This window comes from Mytilus edulis, chromosome 2, assembly GCF_963676685.1.
Source record: "Mytilus edulis chromosome 2, xbMytEdul2.2, whole genome shotgun sequence".
NCBI classification, from domain to species: Eukaryota; Metazoa; Mollusca; class Bivalvia; order Mytilida; family Mytilidae; genus Mytilus; species Mytilus edulis.
In genome coordinates this window covers 39,040,379-39,046,572 of record NC_092345.1, presented here as the reverse complement: position 1 = coordinate 39,046,572, position 6,194 = coordinate 39,040,379, and the positions used below count along the sequence as shown (strand labels likewise).

Below are 6,194 nucleotides of genomic sequence, written 5' to 3'. Positions count from 1 at the left end.
GAAGCAAACCCCAGTTTCTATAAACCGGATGTATAATGTAAATTGCACAAATCAATCGCAGTATAAACATAATCACTCAGTTTGCTTTATAATCTGGACGCATTCATATTCTCATAGATACCAGGATTAAAATTTTATATATTTACGCCAGACGCGCGTTTCGTCTACAAAAAGACTCATCACTCAGTGACGCTCGAATAAAAAAATGTTTAAAAAGCCGAATAAAGTACGAAGTTGAAGAGCTATGAGGACCAAAAATTCCTAAAAGTTTTGCAAATACAGCTAAGGTAATCTATTCCTGAAGTAGAAAAGTCTTAGTATTTCAAAAATTCAAAGTTTTATTGACAGTTAATTTATTAATATGAACATATCAATGATAACTCAAGTCAACACATAAGTAATGACTACTGGGCTGGTGATACCCTCTTCCAACTTGTAATAAGGTGATATATATATTTCTTGAAAGTAGAAAACACCAGCTTCATTAGTATCTCTTATATGAAGACTTATTTTGGTCACAAACAACATCTCAGATTTCCAGGATTTCCTGATTTTCTTAAACCAATCCAAATATTCTACAGGGAAACTTAGTTTTGGAGAATATCTTATTTTCAGAAGTTTTATGAATATCTGAACAAACTCTCAAAAGGAACCAATTTACTTAAAAAGACATGTAAAAATTAAAAGATACCAGGATAAACATGTTGCACGCCAGACGCGATACAAATACATTAGAATTTTTTTTGCATTTCGAAAATGTCAAAGTTTTTAAAAGGACAGTGACTCAAAAAACAAAACAAAAGAGAAACAGCTAGAGGTCAATTTACCATAAACAATGATAACCGCGCTTAATATCGCATGTCAATCTCTTACTGCCGTGTCCTGAATTTATAAAAGAAAAGCAAAAATTCGCGTTCGTGTGAGAAATTAATATTTATACATGAAAGTGGTATTTTTGCGCAAGAAATAGTAAATTATATCATACGCACTAATACTCTCGATAAGAACATGTATTTGTGTCATCACATGTATCAATCTAATAGTTGAATTCGGATGTCAAACTACTACCTCAAGGGTTTTGACTACGGATTTATTGACATTTTATCCGGTTGGAATTTTTGTGAACGCAAACCGATAGTGTGCGTGCATGTGAACAGGGTGATGTATAATGAAAATGAATCAAGACTTGTAGGATAGCTGGTCAACACAATGATAATTAATTGATTGAATACAATTTTCAAAACCGTACCATAGTACAAACAGGCTATATAGGAAAAACTAATAAAACATACATTCCTGTTAAGCCCCAGTCACGCTGTCACGTTTAAACAGCTAGGTTTTAGTACGTTAAGAAATTATGCTACGTTTCATGTAACATTTTGTCATTTTGTAGTCACACTGTCACGTTTCGGCTATCCCGTTTTGCTACATTTTCAAAACGTAGCGAAACCGCAATATACGTAGCGAATCGTATCGATCAGTACTTAATACGGCTATATACGTAGCAATATGTGGATTGATACGTGATCCGTCCCGTTTGTATTGGTCTGCACGATACAAACGTGACTAAAAATAAAAACGTAGTAGGAGCGTAGAAAAGCCCAGTAAAACGTAGAAGGAACGTAGAAGTACGTATTAGAAACGTACTTGATACGTACTAAAACGTATTTGATTCTAATCACTAGGTGTTATTATACAATTATAGCCTTTGTATGAGGTCGATGCAAGGATATATACTTCTTAAGGTCGATATATCCTGTATCGACCTCATACAAAGGCTACAATTGTTATATTATTAATTCACAAATATTGTCAGTGCATTAGAATCCGTATTTTTAAAGATTTTATCTTGGTGGTAGTATATTAATTGTTTCTTTGACTTGTTTACCAAATCTGTTCTTTTCTAAATATTTGAAATTTCCTATAAGATGTAATATTTGTTTTGGCCATATTGAACGAAATTTGTGATGATTATTTATTCCAACAGAAAAAATATCATGAAATTTAAACGTTTTTTCATAAATAATATGCCAACAATTCAAATACAATTGAAACATTTAACTATTGTTCTTAGTAGACTAAACAATTTAGCAATGAATAAATTTCTGATACACTTTGTTTTTCATTAATTCTTCTGAATAAAATTGTAATTGACAGTAATATTTGAACAGTTATTGAATACTGGAACTGACATAGCTTTCTGGTTAATACTAGCAGCATCAACTGAATTTGACTGTTTTGGTATACATCTTGGAACTTCAAGGTATTTCAATAAATCATCCATACTATCATCATGATCATCAGCTGCCAATTCAGGAATGATATCATTAATGAGGTTTTGAGTTTGGGAGTCAGACAATGGCTGTAAATTGAAAGAGCCAAATGAGGTAGTTGATATTGCCTCAGTTTCAACGGTCACACTAGTTTGTGAAAGACACAAATAATCAATATTTGAAGACAAAGTGGCCGGTTTTGTAACTTTTGATGTTTTGCATAGTTTTTTTTACTCAATGTATCTGACATCATTTTTTGGGGTGTTTTTTCACACGTTTTACCGCTACATGTCTTTAAATATGCCTCTGGTTTATGCCCAGTGACACTCATTATGTGTCTACTGGGAATTTGTGCTTCATCTAAAATGAGGACAGTTGTAGCCCTGCATGAATGGTTGGTATACTCTCTTAACAGATTGGCTGCCTTGCTTATCTCGTTCATATAAATACCCAGTTTGTTGTGTCCAAGGGGAATGTTGCCATAATGTCTCCCATCTTTAGCTGTTAACTTTGGCTGTTGAAAAAGTTTATTACAATTTGGATTCAGGCGGCGGATATATTTTACAAACGACCTTACTGGACATCGGTCACTACCTGAAAAGACAAATAAATTAAAATAAAAAGAATATTGTCTATATTGAGAAACAAATATGAGATATGCAAATAATATATCGAAACAGAAAAATAAGTAAGAAATGATATATATACATTTTTGTAGGACTTGAGAGTAAAGACAAGATTTTTCTTCATTTTTTATTTCAGCTTCTAGTGTTCAAATATCACTAAAAACGCTTTTTTTGATATCAGCTTTTTACGTAATTTTATAAATATGGGAGAAATGGCGAGTTGTGTACCTGCACTTAAAAGATTTTTTTTTATTCAACTAGAAGTATAAACCAAACTTCTCACCCCGACTAAGACAATAAGGGTAGATTCACCCAAAATTAGTGTTTCCCCCTGGATTTATTGACAGCCTTTATCTTCAAGACTTGAATAATTTCCTGATATATACAAATCTTAAAAAAACCTTTTGGAGGTCATCAGGTACTGCCCGCCTCATATTAATTTTGACATTACTATTTATTATACCTTTGATTTCATACATCCTACCATCGGATGACTTTTCACTATCTGTCTGATGATTTTGGTTAGTTCATCATGGGTTTTATAAACATAAATTAAAGTGTACCCTCTGGTTCTGGCTGTACTGCGAAGTCCTGTCTTGTCAAGGTTGCCAGGTTCTCCTTGACTCTACGTCCGAAATGAATCATTATGTCCACAAATACCTGAAATTAAAGGATATTGTATGTACATCAACATCAATAAAATAAATGTGATATACACTTAAATTGTAATTTTCAAATTTGTATATAAAACATATCGCAAGAAAATTACCGGTTACAGGTCAATTTGATCAATTCCTAGTTTTACTTGTCCATTTTATTAATTTTAAGTTTAATAAAATTCACCTGTTCATACTTTTCTAACAAATTTTTTACAAATTCTAAATGACAATGTAAGATATCTCTATTTCATTATTTGTTATAAATACCTTGTACTGGAGCATTTTTGGACTTTCCAAATCTTTATAGAAAACATGTACATCTTTTCCATATCAGCATCGGCAATTGCTGGACAGTGCTCAACAGCTGCCATACCAAGTCTTTTAAGCTCCTTTGTCATACATTGATATGCTTTTTTTGACTTCTTGAAATTATCACTTTTGAGTATGTCAATATCCCTTGTTTTCGATAAGTGATGTTGCAAGCCTTGACGATAAGATTTGCATGGTCGACTTTTTATACATTTCTCCATCTTTGTTGCGCATTTCCATGTAAAATTTGGCTAACACGTCGTCAAACTGTGCATCATCGTAAGATTCAAAATATAGGGGAAGGCTATTCTCTGTTAAGTATTCCCGAAAACCATTAATAGCTGTGTTTGTTTGCCTCTTTGTGTTTTTTAATCTACGTTTTATGACAAATTTTCCCTATTTTCGTCATCGAGGGATGCGAATATTTTTTTTGTGGCCATTTATCTTTAACGTCTGCTTTTTGTGATTGTACCAGAAGTAATACAGAAAAGCATTTGATTGGGTGTGTGAGAATGCGTCATTAAGTATATTGGTTTTTAAATTTTTAAAAATAACCGTACAATATGCTTTTTGCTGGTCAATACACTTTTTGCTATCCGCCGTTTTTCTATCTACCTTCGAAAATATAGTTTAACATGTGACTATCCCTAAACGAATCAAATTAGTTAAAATATACGAATTAATAATATTACGTTTTAGTACATATCTACCACGTTTCATAAGTTTTTTATTACGCTCCATTGTACGCTTAACTAGGTTTCATTTCGTTATTCTAGGCATTATTACGTATCGATGCGTATTACATTTACCACTATTTGCTACAATATTTTGTCAGTCTAACAGACAAAGGATGGAATTGACAAATCATGGATTATTGTTACACAGTTATTTCAATAATTCATTGTCAAGTCCTATCCCAGCACCCCAACTCCATAGATCACAAGGTATTTCGAACATATATATATTAAGATCAATTAGAATAAACAGGAGCCCAGGCCATTACATGGTGACACTTATTTAAAACATATTGTAATTTATATAAGGGGCTCGATACCTCGTGATCTGTTTGGCTTATACTTTTCTTTACTCTTTTTCTTTTCCCCCTTATTGTTATCAATTTAACACAGTATAGATTTTTTTTTTCATAATTTGCAACATGTTAATTACCCAGAGTTACAGATGTCATTGTGTCTTTCAAGTTTTTATGCCTACGGTAAGAGAAAAGAGGTCTTTTATCAAATAAAAGTTTTGCCTCTTCGTTATCTTTTAATTTATCGCAGTGTTTTAAAATATTGTTCTTTGTGTGTGTTTTCTGTCTTGAAAACACTGTGGAGAAAACCAAGGGAGACGGCTGTAATACAAATTTGGGTTTTACCATTAATATATCATTTTTTTGTTTTGCGGTCACTTCCTGCATAACAGTTTTAATTTCATTTTTTTATATATCCCCTCTTGATAAGGCGTTTAGAAAATAACGCATATTGTGTTTGCAAATCTACTGGATTATTCGTACATCTCTCAACGCAAAGCATTTCTTCTTTAATTATGCCTCTGTAAGTAGAGGATGAATGGCACGAGGATCTTCCCGAAATATCTTGCTGTTTCTCTAAATCTTTGGCCTTTGAATACCAACACATGATCAAAGGTTACACATCTAAAAACTGCATTTTAGTTTGTGATTTCTCGAATGTAATTTTTAATAGTGCATGGTTCCTGTTAGCATGTTCAAACAATTGTGCTAAAATGCATTTCATCATCTGTATTTTCGTTGTAAATAAAATGGCCATCGTCCAATAAACCTATAGAGGTTAGTTATTTTCTGTTTATGTTGGAAAGTCCTTAAAATAACTTAAGACTTCATAAACTCTCAGATCGGTTATTTCAGGTGATAAACTATTTCCTATTGGAACTGCAGTTGAAGTTTTTATTAAAATTTTATCATTTAACATAAATTCATTATCAGGCGAAGGACTATATTTGCGGCCTCTGCCACGCCCGAATGCCTCTGGCCTTTGCTAGTCTTGTATTATTTTCAATTTTAGTTTCTTGTGTATAATTTGGAGTTAAGTATGGCGTTCATTATCACTGAACTAGTATATATATATTTGTTATGGGGCCTTCGGGTGCGGGAATTTCTCGCTGAATTGAAGACCTTTTGGTGACCTTCTGCTGTTGTCGGTTCTATGGTCGGGTTGTTGTCTCTTTGACACATTCCCATTTCCATTCTCAGTTTTATTCTTTTTGTAACTTCATAGGGATGTAAAAGCGTTGACCGTGCGCACATTTTTACTTTGGTCAACGCTTTTACACCCCCAATGAAGTTACAA

The 6,194-nt window shown here is 32.8% G+C and overlaps 1 pseudogene; it reads right to left on the bottom strand.

The window, feature by feature from the left end:
* Nucleotides 1-2,125: 2,125 nt before the first annotated feature.
* LOC139510845 (uncharacterized) lies at nucleotides 2,126-4,307 on the bottom strand (annotated as a pseudogene).
* Nucleotides 4,308-6,194: the final 1,887 nt, after the last annotated feature.